The following is a 25,290-nucleotide window of genomic DNA, read 5'->3' on the forward strand; positions in this document are numbered from 1 at the left end:
GGCCTAGCCAGAAAGCATTGTAAGCGAGTTACGTTTGGCAACATCGCACGGAAACAAATGAATGCTGAATTGCATTGTAACCCGTTCCTACTACTACTATTTTTACTACTAACTTCGCTATGGATCTGTATAGTACAAGGGCAAACTTATTTTAATGAAAATTTAAAAAAAAATAATTGTTAAATCATTTTTTGAATATTATTTTAAATCTTTCTTTTAACGAAAGAAGTGTTATAAACTTTTTTAAAAATAATTGTCCTTAGGAAGGATTTGAACCCACGCCGAACCCAACCTTCTTTACTAGCATGCTGCGCTAGCTCACTCAGCTACGAGAGCCGACAGCATTTAGCGTTTACTTTGTGCTATATTCAGGTCATGACTCGTGATGTCACCAACAGGATCACGATATAGACGTCATTATTTTTCCTACATTGCAGAGTCCCCCGAGAATTGATCATTGTCTACTCGGACTGGAATTGTCATTTGGAACAAACACTTGAATATGAAGCCAAAAGTTCCTTCAAAATAGACGAAAACTTCGAAAGTTTTAAGAATTTTAATATTTTTGCCTTTTCCCATAAGGGGGTCATAGCCTCTACACCGAAAAGCCCCCCAAGATTTGATCATTGACCACTCGGACTGAAATTCTCATTTGAAACCAAAACTTTAATATGAAGTAAAAAATTAAACTTTTACATCATTTTGAACTGACTGGATTCCGGTTAACCACATCATTATGTTTAGTTTAGTTAAGTGGTAATTTGTGACAGCTTCATATCAACAAAGGAATCCCTCACTTCACCGCTTCCCCCCCACTCAGGAATCCGTGCTGGATCAGCCACTAGAATCAATAGACACTTTTCCTATTCTTTTTGTCACCCTTGGTTGTGTAGGAGCTCCCTCGAACAAATAAAGAAGCGGTAATATTACAATCAAGGGGAGCTATGTATTAGGTATCTCTTTAGTTACTTACCCCTAACCGCACAGGGTTATCTTCAGTAGAATTAAAAATGCTACGTGATATTCCAATCATGAACGGGGAGAGGGTGATATAAATATATTTTCTTATTCATTTTGTCTGCCCTGCTTATCAGAAATTACGTAACGTTGTCCCTGTTTGTCAGTAACGTTGTCCTTGTCTGTTGGGAGGAAACTGAAATGAGAGGGGCAAAAAACCGTCGTGCCGCCTCCCACATGGTTGCTCAAATTATTACAAAAGAAAGCATTTTAAACTAAGATGTCTAAGGTTACTACATTAGGTAAGTATGGTATCATGGGCGGCATTAGGGGGAGGGCAAAGGGGGCATTTGCCCCCCCCCACTTTTTTGAAGTAACCCATTAATGTATATAGTTTCATTTGGAAATGTAAAGTTTTTGTATGTATTACTGTCTTATAGAAAAAATGGTGCCATATAATATTTGTCATTGCGTGAGTATATATTGGTTGTTTTCCCCTGAAATTAAGAAAGCAACAGGAATTGCGTTTTCATTGCCACGGAAAACATCCCCAAAATTAACCTATTGAAGCACAATAATTCCAGCATACTTTCAATTCAGTGGTATAGAAGCAAAATCTGATAAATCCATTATTCAATTTTGTCAGGAAACGAAGAAGTGACGCCCTTATGCTTCAGAATTGTTGAACATTTTTTTGTTTAGTGATCAATAATACAAATGAGTGAAATCAACAACTAAACAAAAAAGTTGTTAAGAAATTCTGAAAACATGAGGGCGTAACTTTTTCTTCGTTCCCAGCCAAAATTCAAAAACGAATTTAGAAGGTTTTGCTTCCATACAATCTTCTTACAACGGCTCGATATGTTAGTCAGCCGCTTTGAAACTAATTGAGAGAACATTTGAAAAAAAAAAGTATTTCACAAGGAATTCTTTAATTGCACAAAAATTGACAGTTCCTAAAATGTCTTTTCTTCTTTCTAAAGTAAGGAATATTGATTAAAAAGAGCGTAATAAGAAACAACTTCTACCTTTTCCATTGTTTTGTAGTGTAATATACGAGTGAAGTGGTGTGTTTAGGGGTGTACGAGTTTATACACAATTAGATTTAGTAAATTCAACATAATTCTACGTTTTAGAATTATTTTGTATAACTGGAGTGTGAAATGATTCTAAGTGTGGTTGTGTTTTGATGTATTCCAAGTGAGTAAAAACTGCACCTAATGGCAATGAACATGTTTCGAGAAGCTGCACAAGCAAATACATGTATTGCTTTAAATGTCGTAGCAAATGTTTGTTGTATTTACTGGCTTTCATTTTCCAAGAGTAATAACATTCATTTAAAAGCATATGTGGAATTAAAAATTAAGTTGTTCATTAATCCCCAGTTTCAATATTACTTCTACATAGCATACCTCATTATTAATTACTATGATTAATATTATCCTTTCTATTCATTTGTTTTGTAAATTTGTTATTAAATAATCTGATTACACAATTTTCTAGACAGAATGTTAAGAGAAAGAAATGAAATGAAAGTTTTGAGTTTTATGTCCCACGCTTATGCCGGCTAGGCTAAAGGAGACGGTGAAGATGAGAAATACTGTAAATGAAATGGTGGAATGAAGAAAGTGGGAGGAAACGGGAGAACCCGAGAAAACCTACGCACATGGTGTTTGTCCGCCACAAGATCCACTTGGCGGGAGCAGGGTTTGGACCAGGAACCCCATGCACCAGAGGTGAACGATCTACCACTGAGCCACCGCGACCCCCAGAATTTTAAGATGTTCATGAGCAAGTAATCAAATCTCTTCTTACACCTTTGTTGTTTAAGAGTACAAAGGGCTAGTGCCTACTTCAGTTGCTCTTGTCAATTTATTTAATAAAATATAAAAGTACGATATACGGTATTTTAACTGAAAAAGATAGTATCCTATTAGTTATACAACCTTTCGTCAAACAAAGTGTTGGAAACAACCAGGGAAACTAACAGTGATATACAAATATTCAGATCATGTCTTGCCCCCCCACTTTTAACGTCCAATCGCCGCCACTGTATGGCATATTCAGGATTATTATTATTATTATTATTATTATTATTATTATTATTATTATTATTATTATTATTATTATTATTATTATTATTATTATTATTATTATTATTATATGAATGTCTTTAGAGCACCGAAATTGTGTAAGACGAACCATGGTATGTAGAGGTGGTTTAAGATGGGTGGTCATAGGAGAGGAAAAAACAGGATTTTTCTCTCTGACTCTCTAATGTAAAGATTATGTGCTGAAGGTAAGAAGCATCATCATTCTACAATAGGTTGCTTTTACGTAGAATATCAGCTACTTCAGTTCTCCTCCTTCGGGCTACTTACCTCATGGGGTAAATTCAAAACAATTTCAATTTAAAACAAATACATTGTAAAACTTTTCCGTAATGAAACATCTAGGGAAAATTAAACATTTAATAAGGAAATCTGTTATCAAAATGTCCAAACAAGTAGATAGAAGATTATTTAATGATAAACATTGTGAAACTTTATAAAAATCTCCAAATTAGAATTAACGTTTACTGGAAAGCATTCGTTATACACCAGCGAGCATATTGTGAGCAGTGAGCACAGGGAAAATAATTACGAAACTGTTTGCAAACAAAAATTAGGGACACTAATGCAAGTGCGACAACATTTTTTCTTTTTTGGTATTGTCATGAGTTTTACACATATGTTACAATTTGATTCTTTCACACATAAAAAATAAATAAAATAACCACAGTAATAGAAATGACAGTTGTACCTCTGTGGGGGTTCGAATCAGCTACCTTCGGCATACAGACTCGTTGCATTAACTAACTGAGCTATTTGTTTTCTTGCGCAAACTGAACATGTTATACGGTAAAGATGATTTTTCATTACGATCGTGCTACCAATTCGTCCTTTTCCATAGGTAATTTCAACTATTTGCTCTATCTAAACGCTAATACTTGGCATAGATTCATATATTTGAAGTTTGCAGATAATGCATGTAATAAGACATATTAGAAATGTTTCGTTGAAAGTTTCGTTTGTAGATTTAATCCGCATTTCTCTCAATGACATAGATGTCGTTGCTTCGTGTTGAACTGTAGAATTCCCTCGAGTTCTTGAAAATTTCCCACTTTAGCAGAGTTGGTAATTCTCGCAATTTCGGTCGATTTAATGTTTTTTGCTTCTAATTTATTTATTTTAAGCTAATATCTAACACAAATATTTAAAATGGGCTTGTTATTAACGTTTCCTGCTGGGGAAACCTTCCGAAATTTCGAACATATAAAGAAAACGGAGATATTTTCAAAAAACTTCAAAATAAAGAGACGCGTCATTTATTTTGCTCATGGTAGTACGTCTCTGTAGGCTAAAAAGGGGCTGAGAGAAACATAATGGTATGTCTCATTTTCTAATTTTCGAGTAGATTGTGAAATAAGGTTAAATATTCCCCCGCTGGCATCTGCAGGTACATTTCTGAAATTAAACTACCTGAATAGTGTTCTATGGTTCAATCCCAACCCACTTCACTTAATGGTCTTCACTACAGCGAAATTAAACTACCGCTAATTTTAGAGTTTTTCTTTAATATTTTCAAAACAAATAAAAATATTCGAAAATCAGAAACGTAGTGAACTAGACAATACGTTTTTGCATGTGATACCGTTATCACGACTCATCTACCTGCTTTCGATCAGGGGCGTCATTTAGAGGGGCATTTGCCCCCCCTGAGTTTGAGATGTATATAATTTTATCAATAGAATAGTAGTAAATCAGTGAAAAACGCGAAATTTTACTAATATCAAGGGGTCTTGCCCCCTCCAAGCAAAATCTGAAATGATGCTCCTGCTTTCGATTTGCAACTGTAGATAGATTTACCAATTTTTGCAGGTTCTGTATAAAGCGGCCTACTAAAAGCAGATAGGTGAACTGTGGTAAAGGTATCACACGCGAAATCGTATTGTCTAGTTCACTACGTTTCTGCTTTTCGAAAATGTTTTATTTGTTTTGAAGATATTACAGAAAAACTCTAAAATTAGCGGTAGTTTAATTTCGCTATAGTGAAGACCCTTAATAACTCAATTTCCTTGGAAGTTGCGCTTATCATTATTGTTTCCCCCGAGCCGCTCATATATGACTATATTCTTCAAGGCTGTTTTTAAGAATTGAAGCATTTTTCTGATTCTCAGACTGTTTCTTTCGTCTTACGTTCAGCCTTGTGCATGGGTCTATTGGATTAAGATGACAGGGAGCACTCAGCATTCCCGTGGGAAAAATCCCATATTGTTTTTTTTTTTTTGCAATAATTTCTCGAAATGGGATAAAGGGAATTTTTCTAAAAATTAGCAGGATTTATGAGATTTTTCACATATCTATTCTATCGACGTTAACAAAATTGTCTATGGGCGAATAGATGAACGAGTCTTCAAATAAACGTGGAATTAATGCTAATTGTTAAACGTTGTTACTATAAATTGCATGTTAATGTTAAAGTGATTAATGCAGTGACCTGTGAATCTAAATGAAAAGAGTGCCGAGCAACGTTAATTGGTATCTAAAAAAAAAAAATAATAGAAAGAACAGAATTAACGTAAGAAGGTAAATCGAGAAACGTCAACTTCCAAAACATTTCATAGGAAATGACTGAGGAATGAAGTTTTTCTAGTTTTATTCTGAAGAATGAAGTTTATCTAGTTTTATTCTGAAGAATGAAGTTTATCTAGTTTTATTCTGAAGAATGAAGTTTATCTAGTTTTATTCTGAAGAATGAAGTTTATCTAGTTTTATTCTGAAGAATGAAGTTTATCTAGTTTTATTCTGAAGAATGAAGTTTATCTAGTTTCATGCTGAAGAATGAAGTTTATCTAGTTTTATTCTGAAGAATGAAGTTTATCTAGTTTTATTAAGTCCAGTGGAAGATCATGCCACGAGAGAGCGATGGAGATATTAAACTCACAACAAAATGCCCTTATTTTCATCAGCATTTTCAATTGTCCCATTTAATTAAGGAAAATACGTGTTCATAAGGTGTTTGATGGACGTAGACAATAGGAAGTTTTAAGTTCATTTACTCGTATATTGAAGAAAATTACTTATATTCACTAGTTTCAGTGTTCACATTCTCTAAGTTCAGAAAGTTTTATTATAGTGTGGGAAATTCAAGAGCAAAATGGGAATTTCTGCCTGTTGAGATGGGGTTTTATAATGTTTCAGGTTGGCATCACTGCACTCAAGGGGGCGCTAGGTTCGAAAAAGTTGAGAACCATTTGGTTAGGCTACGCTACATCTTGTAGTTTCTTTTTGTTTGTTTGTTTCTGATATAATAACAGTGCTTTTCCGTCTAGCAATCTTAACAGCTGTCATTAATGTGGTTTAGCCGTGTTTTTCTGCATTGTTTTAGGTCAAGAAAAGTACAAGTGCTATTTTTTTTGTACAGTTACACTTTATCAGGTGGACAAAACAAGTTTTATTAAAGACATGTTAACGTTAAATACATAAACAATTTATAATTAGAGGAATTTCTGCTGGATAAATCATTAGTTCAAATGCAAACTGACCTACTGGTGCAAGAGCTGAAACGATCCTAATTTTAAATACCATCTTTATTTTTCCTCTCCATAAAGAAAGCCTATGTCACTACTCACTACCAAGTTTTTCTCACCTTTATCGGTAAATAGAAATCAATAAAATCCTAACTATATATCTATATATAAAACTATATGAAACTCTAAAATTCTACTTTTGTAGTTCATTTCAAAGGAAATACAAAATTAATTCTCAAAATAAAGCAATGGAATATATATATTTTTTAAAGTATACCGTTAACTAAACTTGATTTCGATTAGAATATCAGATCAAGATAACATTCTCATCCAGGGTTGCCGACCGTCCCGATTGTCGGGACTGTATCGATTTCTTAGTTGTCCCGCGTTCCGACCGGACACTCGTCGGGACACACACTTTCCCGATTTATCGATTTTCAAAGTTAATTGATATTTTACTGGGCCATTTTTACAACGGAATAGCTTATTCTTTTATACATACAATTTTATATAAATATTAATTTAACACATTTGTATTTTGTTTATATTAAATATATTACAATTGTTTGGTTTGAATTTGTTGTATGATTATAGCCAAAGAATAAGACTTGATTTTAATAATACTTTTTGTGAATAATTCCTTAACTATGTTATGCACATATTTGTGATAAAAAAAAAAAAAAAAACTATATAGTTTTCTCTCTCAACTTTGTTTATATTAAATAAATTGCAGTTGTTTTGCTTTGAATTTATTGCATATATTGCTTATTCCTAGTGATGAGCAGTGGGTAGTAAAATAAAAAAAAATGCCGCATACATTCAGGTTCGTGTTATTCAGCTGATTATTTAAATTGTTTTCAATAACTCGTCGTACATATAGTCGTCTCCGGAGGAGGCTCCTACACCGATTGTTCAGTCCAATTTTTTCTTAAGAAAAGTTGACAGCCCTGGTCTCATCCATAATACATTATTTCCCAGGTTATATTTGTAAGGAAGAGAAAAGGGAATAGGACAATTGAAGAGAATTCGCATTAGTCGCAAACGTTATTTATTTAACAATGAAAGAGAATTAGAAAATACATAACTTGTACCTCCATCACATATATTGTAATTACTCTCGACCCCAACCATAGGAGCTAAATGCATGGTTTTGATTGGTTGGAGTTATCGTTTCTCACCACGTGGCACAAATCAAAGGCTGGATGCTGTCGGTCCTCATAGCCGACTGCTAGCAAGCGGGCAAGTAATCAAAATCGCTTTTGGTGTGGGATCAAACACGGCCCAAGGGAAGATTTTATTATTATTATTATTATTATTATTATTTAAATTTTCATAACATGTTTATCATTAAGATAAGATGAAATAATACTAACTTGTCCCGGTGACGTTATAAACGAACAGGAGAGTAAGAAGTAGGACCCTCGTGAAGCGAGGGTTTGTAGAAGGTAGTGGGGAATTAGAGAGGGAAGTTGCCGGAAGCACCAGGAAGGGGAAATGTAGGCATACGCTGCAACTTAATTGATAAAAAAAAGTGATTTACTTACGTTATGAAACATAGCTGAGCGAGCAGTAGCGAGCGCAGGCCCGCAGGCTTGTTTTATTTCACCTTTGCCTCCATGACAGCATCAACTGACATTACATCACACTCGGGTGGTGCAACTTTGATATAAATTTAACCTCACTCGCTTCCTTGTAACCAACTTAACAACAGGCTAAGATAGCGCGTGAAAAAAATGTATGCACCTCCACCTGGCTTCATAATTTTCATCAATTTTTACACTAAAAATCACTATATATCACAAAACGAATAACAAAACTCAGTAAATACAAGTGACTGGGACTTTGGTCTGCAACTGAAGATTTTAAACATCAATTGAGGTTAAGAAAGAAAGCATTAGAAAAGAAACAAAACTTCCATTACAATCATTTTAACGCCACTAATAAATAAGTACTTTATTCTCGTTCATGTTGTTTTGAACACCGCCTACCAACTGTTCAGTACAATTGAAGAATTTAATTTTAATTTAAACCTGCTCTAGTTTTGAAACGTCTTAGTTTTATTTCGTTTATCGTGTGGGCGAAGTACTGTTTACTGCTCCAGTGGTAACAAAAACTGCTTTTTTTCTTCCTCTTTTAATTCTGTAAAGAAACGAAGAAAGGGCAAAAATTGTTCCGCTCTACAGGGCGTCAAACTGTCTTACCATTTACTTTCCAAACTATTTTTTTTCCTTGTTTTTCAAAGCGAAAAGTGTCAATGGCTTTTAAAAATGTTTGTTCTGGTTTCTTATGGATTCTTTATTTATTTAACATTTGTCCTCTCCTTTCGCTTTCATTTTCTTACAAAACAAAAAGCAATTAACACTTCAGACGGTCTGTTGGTAGTTCATGTTTTCCTGATTCCTACAAGGGAGAAATAATAGTAATAATAACTGGTCTAGCCTTACAAGATAAAAGCAGAAGCAACTCCCTGATATGGGTCAGAAATGTTGAGCGACAATGTTAATAATCTTGGACGGTAGAAACAGTGCCTGGGTTGGACTGAGGCAAACTGTATTCGTCCCCAGAGAAAATTTTGCTCAATTTCGCCCATTACTTAAAAGCAGACCCAAGGCCGGTTCTACCATATGTGCAAAATTGTATTTGCACGAGGCGGAAAAAAATCTGTTATAACTATATTATTTAAAACAAATTTTTCATGCAGGAAACAGACTTCCTTATGTTGGTAGTTAAATTTATTAAACTGACCTTGTATTTGAATACTACATTCAAAAATCATGGTTAGGCCGCATTAATTTAAGGTCACATGGATAGTGCTAAAGCAAATGATCAAACAAATCTCAGCGTGAATTGCTTGATTGTTGTCAAATACAAGAACTCAATTCTCGAACAGTACCGAACACCTGTTCCATTTAGTTAGTTATTACAGTTTAGATACAAAAACTAGACTTGTCTTCGTCACAAACAAGTTCCTTATCATTGAATGTGGAAACATTTTAAAAATGATTTTAACAAATGAAGAAGGAAAATCAAGAAATAAAGATTAAAGAGCTAGTTGCACTGGAATTGCAAACTGATATATTGAGGTTGAAGCTCGATATTGAATCCTATAAAAAGGATTATCATCTTTCCTCTGTAGATGTGTTTGTTTTATCTTTCACTAACAATCGTGGCTTTTAAGATTTTTTTTTTAGAGGGGCGGAAAATTGCCTAGGGTCGGCCCTGAGCAGACCTGCTTTCATGTGGAAAGGAATTGGGTAAGTTCCTCTTATAGTTCCCTTGTGTCTCTAATTAACACTGAGGGAGCAAGGTAGCTCAGTGGTAGAGCGCTTACTTCTAGTGCGTGGGGTCCCTGGTTCGACCCCCAAGTAAGTTTGTGATGGATATTATCGTGTCCATGGGTTTTCTTGGGATACTCCCGTTTCCTAGCACCTTCCGATTTTACCAATTCTTCCAATGTCATTCACTTGCTTTAAATGTCGTCTCCTTTAGTCGAAAAGACGTAATCGTGGGATGTTAAACTAAAATATTTCTTTCACTTCATTTGATTGTGAAAATATCACGCCATACATATCAAACTCCTTCAAGCAACACTGCTACATTATTAAATAAATAAATAAATATATATAGGCCTATAAATAAAATAGATGTTTCTCGCCGTGGCCAAGCCGGAAGGGATATCAGCGAATTTGGAGTAATAGGTGATTTGAGACGTTAGGATGAAGATAGTGAGACGACACCAATCGGCGCTCCGAGTCCAGCTGAAGAGCATGTCCATTCTTAACTACCTAGGTATAACTACATGTCCTTACTTAACTATACAATGGTATGGAATGGGGCCCTGGTACTTATATTACATTTGTTATAATCTTCAAATGAAATAGTTCCAGGTAATGTTAAGGGAGGCTCATCGGATCCAGTGCCCTACTTTCTAAGCTACCTTTGCACTAATTTTCTCGGAGGAGCTCCCTTGAGATTTTTATGGTTAAGTTGAATCTTTGTGTGTCTGTCTGTCTGCCCACGGCCTGAAGACCAGACGAGTGGACCGAGAGTTACCAAATTTTGTTCACGGGTACCTTGGTCCAGGCCCTAGACCAAGACGAAGCGTTTTTTTTTTCAAAATTCGAATCAGAGCTCTCAGGAGGGGGCGTTTATCGGGACATGTAAAAGTAGTAGAAAATGACCGATATTAATGTCGAATTCATATTTTTCGCAGTCGCTGAGATCAATGGTGAAACTCCGATCGCATTAACTTTCAAATTCACCCCATTCAGTTGCAAGCCGGGGACACCGAGGGGATACCGAGACATGTAAAAAATAATCCAAAATGACCGATACTACTGTCAAATAAATAGTTTTGGCGGTCACTGAGATCAATGGTGATACTCCAACAGGCGTTGACTTTCAAATATAGCCATAGGGACGCGCACGAGACAAGATTTGTGCCTGTCTCGTCTCGCAAATGTGCTGTAAAAGTGGTCTCGACTCGAAAAATGTATATTTCTCTATTGGGAGAGCCGTGTCTCGACTCGAATTTTGTCAGGAAATTCCTGTCTCGACTCGTCTCGTGCGCATCCCTATATAGCCCAGAGGATTTTTTTTTCAAATTTTTAACAAGGGGGTCTCAGGGGGCGTTTACCGGAATATGTAAAAGTAGTAGAAAATGACCGATATTTTTCTTTCGTTACTCAGTTTGTTTATATATATTATTTGACCTTGCGAGGAATGGGTATTTCAGCTAGTATCTTCTAAAAAATCAATCAATGATTAAGTAGAAAATACCTACAACACTTTTATGTTGTAAAGAACTTTTACGTTAAAAAGACCATAAGGAAAAACTTAGTTATGACAACTTGTTGAACGTGAACGTAAGATAACATGGGATTTCACCGAGTTCTAACCGAGTCAGTTCCTTAACAATCTTTTAAGCTTGACAAGTCAATAACACCATTAAATTGGTCACGCCAAAAGAAACACAGGAAGTATGATTGTGCTCCAGTGACTGGACAATAAATGGCATATAAGTATGACTGTTACCTGTCTACCTACAAATAGAAAAGTAGCCTTTTAAAAAAAAGAAAATCTGCATCTCCTTTGTCCTTCCTGAGTTAAAACAGACTTCCGTTTCTGCTGACTAGCTACTGTGTTGTATGTACTCAGTGTTAAAGACAGTGTTGTTAAGGAAGGAGTGGTCTGGTCGCGTGTAATAGAATTAGGCAAAAGACCTACTTTTTAAGCAGTACAAGTAGGATTTTTTTCCACACTTGCAATCGAGTGAGAAATAAATTGCTTTGTCACTGTCAAATTATCCACTTATACCACGCATCAATTCTTTTTGGAATTTCTTTTTTTACTTTCCTCTCCCCCGCTACTTTCATCTTTTATTTATAAAGTAGATTTTAATCGTTATTTTTACTTCCTTAGTAACGTATCAGATAAAAAAAAGTGTCAATTTCTCCTTATTGTAGACAGTGGCGGATCCAGGGGGAACGATCGAGGCGATTTCCTCCCCCCAGAAGAGGAAACTTTCTTATTTTATATATATAAATAAAACCCATCCCAAAGTTTGGAGCCCTCAAAAGTAGCAGTATGATAACCCACTGCCCTCCGCCCCAGAAGTCGGTCCTGGATCCGCCCCTGCTTGTAGATTACACACTTCCAAACATAAGAAAGCTGGCGTGGTATAATCGGTTGATCTGAGGCTGTCGATCGACCATCAAGAAGCGGAACTCATCTTGGATTTTAAAACATATCCATCCGCGCGGAGTCACGAGAAAAAAAAAATAGCCTCAAATTTGGGATATTTGAAGTATGGCTTATCTCTATCATAAAAGTGCCCAGCGCTTAGGTACATTTCTAACTGGAGTTCTTATACCAATTCGGTGACACTAAATCTAATACAATTATTTTTAAACCTACGCATTCATGGGGTACTTAGAAAAATGATTTCTCGTGTCGTCTCAATGTTGTCTCGAAAACGACACGAGAATCTTTCCAAATTCTAAACGACACGTGAATTTTTCCAAATTCGAAACGACACGAGAATCTTTCCAAATTCGAAACGACACGTGAATCTTTCCGAATTCGAAACGACACGAGAATCTTTCCAAGTTCGAAACGACACGAGACGGGACATTTCACGATCTCATGAACAACTACTATAGTAGTGGCGAGGAGTCGTGAAGCTTGACCTAGATCTACCAATTTCAACATCCAATAGAACGTGAGGGTTTGTCGCGGTCATGAACCCCTACCTATGATTTTTTTTTTTTTTTTTTACCATTGTCGTCTCTCGCGCTATACGGAGAACATCACCTGAGAGTACAGTGTTGTCGGATTGTCGCTAAGTTTCGTTTTTGAAATGAAATGAAATGAAATCTTTGTTTTACGTCCCACGATTATGCCGGTTAGGCTAAATGAGACGGTGATGATGAGAGATGAATGAAATGGTGGAATGAAGAAAATGGGAGGAAACAGGCGAACCCCGGGGAAACCCACAAGCATGGTGTTTGTCCACCACAAAGTCCACACGGCGCGAGCTGGGATCGAACCAGGGACCCCAAGCACCGGAGGTGAACGCTCTACCACTGAGCCACCGCGCCCCCCAACTTTCGTTTCGTTTATTTTCTATGGTTGTTGTTTTATTATTGTTACCATTCAATTTGAACAATTGTTAGTGTTAGTGTTATGTAATGTTTTAAGTACTTTTTTTTTCTTTCTTGTCGCTCGTTCACAACGTCTTCTAAGTTTGCCAACATTGTTTGTGGCACTTCTGTAGTTTCACGTTTTCTCAACTGTGCCGTTCGGAAGCTAGCTTCACGAATTGTACCGAATTCTTCCGATGCATCACACGTGAGGGAAAGCAGTTCTATGATTGGTGTAGGGCTCAGGCTTCACGAGTCTTTACGATCACTATAGTTCGTCCAAGTCTTAGAATCCCAAACATGTTTTAGAGTTACATGATCCAATGTAAAATAAATAAGTAAATAAATAAATGATGAAGTGATTGCACGAACACAATGAAGAAAATTTATCATTAATGTTTAAAGATACGCAAATATATACGAATAATACGTATAGTTTAAATGTTGTTTCTATCGCACTCTTCACGATGAAACTCTCGTAACATTCAAGCATTCTGAAAATTTCTAGATCGAAATTACAAAAGAAAATAATCAGAGCGTAAATTTACAAAGTGAGACGAGATTTGAAAAGCATTTTTCGAGAATAGAGACGAGATAAGAATTATTAGAGAAGGATACGAGACCTCTCCAAAAATTTACGAAACGAGACATCTTATTTCTGGTCTCGTCTTGTAGGCAATATTACTACTACTATCTCCTTCAGTTAGATTTATGACTAACTGAAACATATTTCTATTTCAAGTGTGCCTTCGGAAATTATGTGAAACATATTTCATCCCCATCCCCGTCAACATCTTACGGAAGAAACCCTTCTTTTTGCTTTGGGGATAGCATAGAACTGACTGACCTTGGCTATGTTGCCAATTTGTCATTCAGTCGTTTGGTCTTGAAGAGTGAAGATCGTAGGCTACTTAGAATGGCTAATACGACAGAGCACAGCGAAGTCCGTGAAATAATTCATTGTGGCAACGCTTCCTCATTCAACAATTGAAAGATCTCAGCCGCAGCAGTTTGTCCCTTCTGTTTCGAGGGAGGTATGGGAAAACACACGTCAACAGCAGCGCTGGCAGGGGCACAGTTGAAATAGAAATGTTCTAAAACTATTGAGATTTCGTCTTGATATTTCGCATACCATTGTATTGGTATTTTATTCTAGAAATGAAATAAAATTTGGTATGGAATGCTAGATAACTACATGTTAAAGTACCTCTACATACACAATCAATCAATGAAGATAATAATTGATTTAACCTTTTAAGACGAAAATAAAAAGTGCCCCCGCAACACAAAAGAAACATTGCATAAACAAGTGTCAGGTACTAGGAATGTATGTAATTTATAGCATCGTATACATAGTGAATATTGTCTGCTAAGTTATGAACCATACACATTTAATACCCTTCACGACAACACGTACCAGCTGTTTAGGAAATTTCCGTCTGCATAACGACCCATAACAATAAAAATGCGTTCAAAGAATGAACTGCATATTTCCTGCCAAGAAACGAAGACATTTTTTTTTTTTTTTTTTTTAGTGCCGTCCTGTTTACACGTTCAAAGAGCAAGGTTGAAATGGGTTATTGATTATCTGTTGTTTAGTCATTTTGTGGACATTGGCTAGAAATATTTCCTTTCTTTTCCACAAGATAATAACATTTACGGAATTGTTTATTGATACGATAACGGCATTCCAATAAAACTCTGCATTTCCGCTGTTATATCTTACGTAAGTATGGATATGGTTTAGAATACTGTTATAAAAATATTTTTCTTCGTACTACAATAATAATAATAATAATAATAATAATAATAATAATAATAATAATAATAATAATAATAATAATAATAATAATAATAATAATAATAATAATAATAATAATAATAATAATAATATTTCATTTTAAGTGCTATGAATAGCTCATAGGCAAAGTATACAGCACTACGGGTAGAGGGAGAAGGGAAAATATATAAAAAATGATCGAAAATGACCGATGTTACTGCCGAATTCACAGATTTTGGGGTCGCTAAAATGAACAGTGACACTTCCGATGCCATTTAAACCAAATTCAGCCCCGAATTCGGGGAGGGGAAGGGGATATACATACATACATACATACATATATATATATATATATATATATATATATATATATATATATATATATATATATATATGATCAAAAATGACCGATAACAGAGAACGCATCAGTAATGGTAAAAAGTGACTGTCTAACGGGACAGATTACTACAGTGGTTCTCAAACTTGTTGTTACCGCGACCCACATTAAATAGTAAAAAGTATTTTGTGGTCCACCTCCTTTCATTCAAAAATACATTCACATTCTACGTAACGGTATATTTCAAAGCAATTAGCTTTTGTAAACCATATCTCTAATTCCAGTTCGTTCAATAACAGTCTCTATGAGTGATTAATGTGAAATTTATTGAGGATGTTATGAACACCCCGAGAGACCACGAATGTCACAAAGTAGAGTTCGATGGTTAAATTTTAATAAATCAAAATTTAGTTGATTTCTTTTATGTCTATCGTAGGCATGCACAGAAAGGACTGAAGTGTTTCCATAGAAAGGTAAGTAACATGGAGTTAACACCACTCCCAACCAATGCTCTCTGTGACAGATTTTGACTCACCCAATCTCTTGCCCAGCATCTCTACTGACTGTACAACAGGGCAGGGCTCTGAGTAACCACTTTAGGCCCTACTCTTCATCTCATTAACAAACACTTCCAATTTTCATTTTCTGAATAGTAGTTTATATGTTTGTACATCAAAATAAAATTTTCATAATTAAAAGAAAAAAAACTTCTTGCGACCCACCAATGAGTAGCGACCCACACTTTGAGAAACACCGGATTACTATTTTATTTTATTTTAACCCAGCGAAGTTGACACTACTTGAAAATAATACGATTGCCTCGAAAACGCTCTAAACGATTTTTCATAATATTGCTATAGTGTTTCTTTCTTGTTTCAACAATATTTGAAGTGTACAAATAACTACTTGTATAAATAAAAATATGTTACAAAATAAACTGATAATATAATACAGATAATAAAAATCCCTTACAACACTCAAACACACTGCTTGTCATATCCGCCATCTTGCCAACTTCTATTATACAGGGTGTTTCAAAACAACACCGACAACGTTTGGGATGTGATTCCTGACACAAAGATAAGACAAAAAATAATAGACCAACCTAGGTGCACAAATGCTTCCTTTCGGAGTTATAGGCTGTCGAAAAGATGAAAAAAAAGAACTTTAAAGGTCCATAGGTCCAAAACTATGGGATCTACCGTAGTCGGGCCAAGACTTCATTTAGGAACTAATATATGCGCCATCCAAAAATACGTGTTTCAGAAACCTGTGATATTTCTGCAAAAATTTCTATAGAGGAAGTTTGTCTATGGTCCTGGTCGTATAATTTGAAGTACTCATCACCAACTGCCTCTACAAGACTTGTTGTAGAAGTACCGCAGGATTCTGAAACTTGGATATTTGGATAGGATACATACTAGTTCCTAAATAAAGTCTTGACCCGAATACGGTAGGTCCCACAGTTTTGGAGCTATGGACCTTTAAAGTTCATTTTTTTTCATGTTCTAGGTTGCCTATAACTCCGAAAGGAAGCATTTGTGCACCCAAGCTGTTCTGTACTTTTTGTGTTATCTTGATGTCAGGAAACACCTCCCAAAACGTTGTCGGTTTTGTTTTGAAACACCCTGTGTAAGCGAAGTGCAGGCACAAATAAGAGTTTTGTATTATTATGCCATTTTCAAACAAAAATATTAAGTTCTTATTGGGTTATGCAGTATTAAAATAAAGAATTGAATATAATAATAATAATAATAATAATAATAATAATAATAATAATAATAATAATAATAATAATAATAATAATAATAATAATAATAATAATAAAAGTACTTACAGTTTTGGACGATTCAGAATCTACACACAAAATCTTTCGGCAGTCTAGAGGTCAACATGAGTTCCGCCTACAAAATAGAAAGAGAAATAACTTTTAGTGATGAAGTAAAAGTGTTCAATCATGTTACCCACGAAACGCGAACTTTCTCGTCTCGTCTCGTCTCGTCTCGAAATCGAGGCTAAAAGTGTGTGTTTTCAACCTCGACGCGAGATGAGAAATTTCTCGAAACTGGTAGGCAGCACTAGATTAACGAAATCTTAGAACTCAAACGCTATTTCAGTGTTACATAATGCATAGTCATTAAGAAAAAAAAAACTATAAATTGATAAAGTGGTTATGGGAATGCAATGAAAAGCATTTATCAACGTTTAAAGATACATTTGTTATTACACAATATACTTCAATAACAAATATAGTTTAAATGTTATTATGTCACAGCCTTCGTGTATCTCTCGTGGCACGGAAGGATTCTGATATCTTCTAAATGAAACTAAGAAGAAAATCAAGGCATACATTTTGTACAGTACATGCATTTACAATACGAGACGATACAAGAAGAGAAAGAATTCTAGAATTGAGACGAGAAAGAATTCTAGAAGCAAGACGAGAAATAATTCTTCTAGAGTTGAGACGAGACTAGAAAGAATTCTTCTAGAATCAGACAAGATAAACAATTCTTCTAGAATTGAGACATGGCCAGAAATAATTATTCTAGAATCGAGACAAGAAAGAATTCTAGAATTGAAACGAGACAGAATTCTTCTAGAATTGAGACGATATGAGAGAATTCTTCTAGAATTGAGGCGAGACGAGGAAGAATTGTTCTAGAATCGAGACAAGAAGAGAAAGAATTCCTCTAGAATTGATACGAGACCAGAAAGAATTCTTTTAGAATTGAGATGATATGAGAGAGAATTCTTCTAGAATTGAGACGAGACATAATTGTTTTAGAATCATGGCAAGCAAAGAAACAATTTTTCTAGAATTGAGACGTCACCAGAAATAATTCTTCTAGAATTGAGACTAGAAAGAATTCTAGAATTGAAACGAGACAGAATTCTTCTAGAATTGCGACGATATGAGAGAGAATTATTTTAGAATTGAGACAGACGAGAAAGAATTGTTCTAGAATCGAGACAAGAAGAGAAACAATTTTTCTAGAATTGAGACGAGACCAGAAAGAATTCTTCAATAATTAGGACGAGACCAGAAAGAATTCTTTAAGAATTAGGACAAGACGATAATTCAACAAAAAAAATTACAAGATAAGAGGAGAAAGCCTGGTTTCTAATGTCCTGGGCAAAAATAGTTTTTAACAGCGTATCACTATTTAAAGATTTGTTTTTTAATGACACAACTAAATTTCAATGTAAAATTTATACACTGGAAAAAATTTCTGTAGTTTAAATTTTCAAATATCAATGTAAAATAATTTACCCTTCCTTTTGTATAGATTTGATATACATTTCCTTAGATTAAATTACAAAATTTGTTTTCTTTATTTTACCAATTTATAGTAAATTTATAAGAAAATATGATATTTTTTGATAAAATGTAATTTTACACTATATCATATTAGTAATTTTACTAGGTGTAAATTGATTTACATAGAGGTTTGGCAAACAGATTGCCAACGCTTTTTCGTAAATTTACATTTTGAATTTTTTTTACAGTCTAGTTACACTGTTGTCTCCAGAATTCGAACAAAAAATTCGAGTAAATTTTGCCCCAGAACCAAAATACTGCTTTAGAATCCGGATGTGTAGCATATTGTTCGTGTGTGGGTGTGTCTGTTTCCCCTAAAACGCAGTTACTTACAATGGAAGGTGAGTCCACTTCCAAACAATAATGTCTCTCCTCATTATAGGGGCATGGTAGCTCAGTGGTACAGCGTTCACTTCTGCTGCGAATGGTTCCTTGTCCAATCCCCAGCTACGAAAGTTTGTGGTGGACAACATCATATTTGTGTGGTTTCCTCAAAGTTATACAATAGTTCAGTCCAACAGTCCTATTCCACCGATCAGTTATTTCATTATCATTAACATTTATGAATCCCCGGTCTCCTTTAGCTTAAAGGACATTTCACATAATCTTGGGACGTAACACTTGAAACTTCGTGTATCTCTTCTCTTCGTCCACTTTGCACATGCGCCATCATCTTTTCGCATGTAGTGTTTTTTGTTTATATTTTCAATTTTATTAATCCATATTTTTATTCAAATATTAACATTATTTGTTAATACTGTATTTTCCTCAAAATCCAGTGTATTTAATGTCATAATTTTTTTTGTTTTTAAATCGAGTTTGTGGGGCCCAGAAACTGATTAATTCAGTCTCTTATATAAAGCAGTGATTACCAAACCGTCGATCGCGAGCTACTAGTAGCTCGCGGGAACATTTTCGGTAGATCGCGTTAACGCTCCGATCGGCTAACTTTGATCAGTGTTGCCAACTTGGGTTAAAAGTCACTAAATGTAGGGGATTTGATTTCCAGAATAGGGACAAAAAAGTATTTCCGATTAGCGACTTTTTTTTACGATTTTTAAATGATGATTTGGGGACTTTTGTACAAATCTAATGAGTTTTGTATTGTGAACAAATCAACCACTATTAGTTGGAAGCAGTTTTTAGTTCCTAAGTTCCATCCTTGTCATTACAGTTAATACGTCTGATAAAAACATAGGAACTACATTTGCATTTCTGTTATGTACAGGGGGCGAAGTGGCTCAGTGATAGAGCGTTTACTTCTGATGCTTGGAATCCTGGGTTCGATCCCAGCCCCCGCCAAGTGAACTTTGTGGTGGACAAACAACGTGTGCGTGGGTTTTCTCGGGGTTCTCTCGTTTCCTCCCACCATTTCATTCATTACTCATCATCACCGGCATAACCGTGGGACGTAAAACTCAAAGATTTCACTTCATTTCATTTCTCTGTTATGTACAATTCAATTTCAGATTCTTTTTCTTATAAACAGTTTAATTTAAAATTGATTTCATATTTACTAGAACAGCCGCGGTGGCTCAGTGGTAGAGCATTTACCTCTAGTGCATGAGGTTCCTGGTTCGATCCCAGGTCGTGCCACGTGAACTTTGTGATGGACAAACACAATTTGCTTGGGTTTCCTCGGGGTTTTTGCACTTTCCTCCCACTTTCTTCGTTCCATCATTTCATTCATTTCTCATCATTACCATCTCCTTTAGCCTAGCCGGCATAATCGTGGGACGTAAAACTTCATTTCATATTTACTAGAAACGTATATTTATAGGGAGTTGGTAGCTCACAGTATGATTTATAAACGGCGCGATAGCTCAGAAGCTTCGTAAATTTCGCGACCACTGATATAAAGGGAAAATTTTTATCTTGGAACTTTAACATTGCTCAGGTAAAGATTAAGTCTCTTCATCCCGGCGAAATTAAAATACCGCTAATTTTACAGTAATTATGTGATATCTTCAAATAGATAAAAGATAATCGAAATGTGGAACAAGAGCGCCCTACACAATATTATTTTACATGAGATACCGTTATCACGACTCACTTATCTGCTTTCGATTTCGAGCCATTTTGAAAATCGGCATTTATTTTCGCGTTTCTAAACAACTGAAAACGGAAAGCCACTAGGTGACTTGTGATAACGGTACGTCACGCAAAATAATATTGTCTAGGGCGCTCTTGTTCCATATTTCAATTATCTTTTATCTATTTGAAGATATCACATAATTACTGTAAAATTAGCGGTATTTTAATTTCGCCAGGATAAAGACTCGTTAAATTTGGATATCAAGGCATCAGTGAACGTTAAATATTGAGCAGAAATTGCTACGACAAGACTAAGAATTCAGCTAAGAATCATGCTGTATTCAAGTGTAATGTTTCTTCTAGGTATACTTCCCGGGGGGGGGGTTGCTTTTCCCATACACAGAGTTGCCGAACTGTACCCCTTCCCTTTCTGGTACAAGATGTAAATTAAATTGTGATTAGACGTCAATCTTGTCAAGAACACGTCCTTCAGTAAGTGTAGAACTTCAATTTCATGATTGTAGTCTACTCACATTTTGATTTTGATCAAGTGGACGACATTTTCTTGGAAGAAAACCTGTATGGAAGCTTCTCCATTTGGTGCAAGTGATCTGTCTATAATGGCAGAATAGAGTAGTGCATCCTCAAATTTTTAATCCATTCCGCCCGCCCCCCTCGAAAAATAGCAGAACCTTTCTATTTTAAGTGTACCTCTACTGGCGCTGCAGTCGATGTGTTTTTTCTCATACCTGGCTCGAAGGAGGTGGGACAAGTTGCTGTGGTCGAGATACTGGTGGGCACAAAAACCGGTTTTTCGGTTTTCGGTTTTTAGAAAAACCGAAACCAGTTTTTGAAAATTTTCAAAAAAAACGGTTTTTCACCGAAACCGGTTTCGGTTTTCTTTGAAACCGGTTCGGTTTTCTCCAAAACCGGTTCGGTTTTTCACCTGATCGGTTTCGGTTTTCTTCAAAACCGATTCCGTTTTTTTAAAAAATTTGTTCTATTCCTGACCAGAATGGTGTTTCGTTGTTCTCCGGAAACCGAATCCATTTCCACAGAAATAGTTTTGTGTGTTTTCGAAAAGTTTTCACCGAAACCGGTTTTGGAGAAAACCGAAATGTCGGTTTTTCGGGTTTCGATTTTTATAGAAACCGGTTTTCGGTTTTTATAAAAACCGGTTTTGCCCATCCCTAGGTCGAGATCCTTCTATAGTTCAATGCGGACAGTTTCGAATTATTTCAGAGGCTGCACTTGTGCACTGGCTTGTTAGCCATTCCAATTAGCCTTGATCTTCACTTGCCAAGATCAAAGGACTGAATGATAAAATGGCAACTCAGCCGAAATCACTCACTTCTTTCCCCAAAGCAAAGGGAAGTTTTGTCCGTAAGAGGGCGGCGGTGGTGGAGCTAAAGTATGTTTCGCATATTTTCCGAGAGCACACTTGAAATACAAAGTCTCTAGTAGGCGAGACCAGAGTTGCTTGTAACAAAAATCAAGATAACTTGCTTTGTACTGTGCGCACGTGGGGGCGATCGCCGCACCTAATGTTTTGGCATTGCGTTTTTTTTTTTTTTTTTTTTCGATTTTATAAAATAATTTTCTCAGCTAATAAGAATTATATTTCATAAAAACGGACCCTGAAAGACGTCTGTAATCATCGCTATACAAATTAACACTTTGAACTTTGCAATACTCGACCAAAATTCCCTGATTTAATTATATTTTAGTCTTTCTTCCGTTTGTTTCCTCCCAGCAGTATATTATCACACACAAACACACCTAACACACTATCTGTAGGTGCCGACTTTAAAAGGGGGGAGGTAGGGATGCGCACGAGATGAGTCGAGACAGGATTTTCCAGACAAAATTCGAGTCGAGACACGGCCCTTCCAATAGAGAAATATACATTTTTCGAGTCCAGACATCACATTTACGGCACATTTTCGAGTCGAGACAGCCACAAATCTTGTCTCTTGCGCATCCCTAGGGGGAGGGGAGCTTTTCTGTTCCGTCTCTCCAATCTAAAAGCAGAAGAGTTTTGCTCTTATATAATTATAAAGTAATGATTACAAGGTGGTTGCATATCTTCAAGAGTACCGCTATTGATTTGCCCCCCTAATCCAAGCGTCTACGCACGCCTGTGACTGTAGACTAAATTTCATTCAATTTTGGAACGTTTTGTTATAGCATACCTAAAAACTTCATTATAGTATAATTGAAGGTCGAGTGTGTTATTTCAATGGAATGTCCCCCCACCAGCTAAAATCTAGCGGCGCAACCTGTATCTTAAAACCGCTTATTGGTACTCCTGGTGGAATAACTATAATGATGATGATTATATCATATTTATTTTAATTGTAACTTTCGACTAGGACACGTTCAGTTACACTTTCCCCTCCCCTTTCTTTGTCTCTCACGATAACAATGATGCATGATGCGAATGTCGGTCACAGTGTCAAGCATCTACAAACTTTGTGAACTACAGGCATCTTCTCCTGTCTGTCTGTCGGCACGGCGTGACGTTACAGCTAATAAACGTCGACAAGAGATTAGTGTCTGAGAATTATATGACCTACTGTGCTTCGTCCGCTTGGCCTTCAGAAACTACCACGCTTCGGTGCCTTCTCCTTTGATACTGCTAATGTCACTTTGGGTTTCCGAACTATGCTATGTGTATTATCATCATCATCATATGTATTCTGCCATTAATATCAAGTCACTTGCCGCAACTGAGAAGCTTCACAGTCTTTCACTAACCACTTCGTTTTCCCATACGATTTTTCTCTTTTGATATCGTCCATCAATTGTAGTCTTCTTCACCCTCTCCCTATCTTTCCTGCCACCATACCCTCTAGCACGTCCCTTTTGATACAGCTCCTTCTTAGGCAATGTCCCAACTAGTTTCTCTTCCTCTTCGTAATAACATCTTAAAGTGTTCTTTTCTCCTCCACAATTTCTAACACCCTTTCATTCATTTTCCGCTCGACCCAGAATGGAGAGAACAGAAAATGGGTAAAAGGGTGTTCATGTGGATATGGAGAGAGTTCTCTCCATTCTTCTCCACATCTACATTTCGTAACTTTCCAGTCGTTTTACATCACTTTTGTGTGATGCTCATGTTTCTGTCTCATAAAGTACAATACTCTACACGAAGGATTTTATGAGTCTTTTTTTCAAACTCTTTATTATTCAAAGTCCCACAAAATACTCTTCGTCATCCTAAAGTCTTCTCTCGCCATTCTTACTTTTGCTTTTATTTCACATTCACACTTCTTATAATTACTGATAACACTACCCAGGTATCGAAAACTAATCACCTTGTTCTATTTTCTCCCCTACTATTTCAATATTTGATACCAAAAGCTCCACTCCAATCACCATGGTTTTTATCTTTCTAACATTTATTTTCATCCCATATTCTTTACAGATCTTACTCAAGTTTTCTAATATCTTATTGATTTCCTTTCCAGAATCCGCCACAAGCAAGGATCTTATAAAATAGAGGATCTGCCCTTACAACAAAATCTTGAAGCCATACGTCACAGTTTCGCCACCCCTACTCTGCCTACTCCGTCCAATAGGATCGCAATGTTTTGAGCCAACAATCATGGCGGGCGGAAACGAAAGAAGCCAATCAGACGATGGCAGAAACGAGAGTAGCCAATCAGACGTGCCGATGCTCGGTTGTTTTTTGGCTTCATCGATTTAATAGGATGAAGATACAATATGGGCAGATCCTCTATTTATAACATCCTTGGCCACCAGTGTCATGGGAAGTGTTAAACAGAACGGCTATGTGCATTGGTCTGTCCGCAGATATCAGAGAGGGAAGGGGAAAAAAGGCAACGAATAGCGAGAGTCGGTTTCTTGAAATCGATTCAGCATCCCATGAATACACCCCATCTCTTTTTTTAAAATCCTTTACTGAAACCGGAAGTGGTAAAAATATACCATTTTCAGTTTTAACGTTAATCGTTCTGGAGCAAACACGGTCATAAATAGGGACAAGTCGTTTCCTGCCATCGACTCAATGTCTCAACAAGAACTCATTCTGTTTGTATCCTTGGGCCGCGGTGGCTCAGTGGTAGAGCGTTCACCTCTGGTGCTTGGGGTCCCGGGTTCGATCAGTGCTCCCGCCAAGTGAACTTTGTGGTAGACAAACACCATGTGCGTGGGTTTTCTTCGGGTTCTCCCGTTTCCTCCCACTTTCTTCATTCCACCCTTTCATTCATTATTCATCATTACCGCCTCCTTTAGCCTAACCGGCATAACCGTGGGACGTAAAACTCAAAGATTTAATTTTTTTTATTTCTATCCTTACCTTTATACTAAAACTGGAAGTGCTAGAAATCGGCTACGATTTCCTGTTTCAATATTGCCCTCCAGTCTTCATCTCGGCGAAATTAAAATACCGCTAATTTTACAGTAATTATGTGATATCTACAAATAGATAAAAGATAATTGAAATATGGAACAAGAGCGCCCTAGACAATATTATTTTGCGTGAGGTACCGTTATCAAAAGTCACCTAGTGGCTTTATGTTTTCAGCTGTTTAGAAATGCGAAAATAAATGCCCATTTTCAAAATGGCTCCAAATCGAAAGCAGATAAGTGAGTCGTGATAACAGTATCTGATGTAAAATGATA

At 36.1% G+C, this 25,290-nt stretch overlaps 1 protein-coding gene across 4 annotated transcripts in view; it reads right to left on the reverse strand.

The window, feature by feature from the left end:
* ZnT77C (Zinc transporter 77C) overlaps window positions 1–25,290 on the reverse strand; it is a 389,840-nt gene that overhangs the window by 208,252 nt on the left and 156,298 nt on the right. For 2 of the 4 annotated variants that reach the window (XM_081737765.1, XM_081737764.1), the window contains exon 2: window positions 17,125–17,191. The exons of the other annotated variants lie outside the window; for them this stretch is intronic. The gene's annotated coding sequence lies outside the window, so the exon portion shown is untranslated. The remainder of the gene's footprint in view (window positions 1–17,124; window positions 17,192–25,290) is intronic. 4 annotated transcript variants of the gene reach the window in all.

The sequence above is a fragment of the Thermobia domestica genome, chromosome 14 (assembly GCF_964235325.1).
Source record: "Thermobia domestica chromosome 14, izTheDome1.hap1.1, whole genome shotgun sequence".
In the NCBI taxonomy this organism is placed as follows: domain Eukaryota; kingdom Metazoa; phylum Arthropoda; class Insecta; order Zygentoma; family Lepismatidae; genus Thermobia; species Thermobia domestica.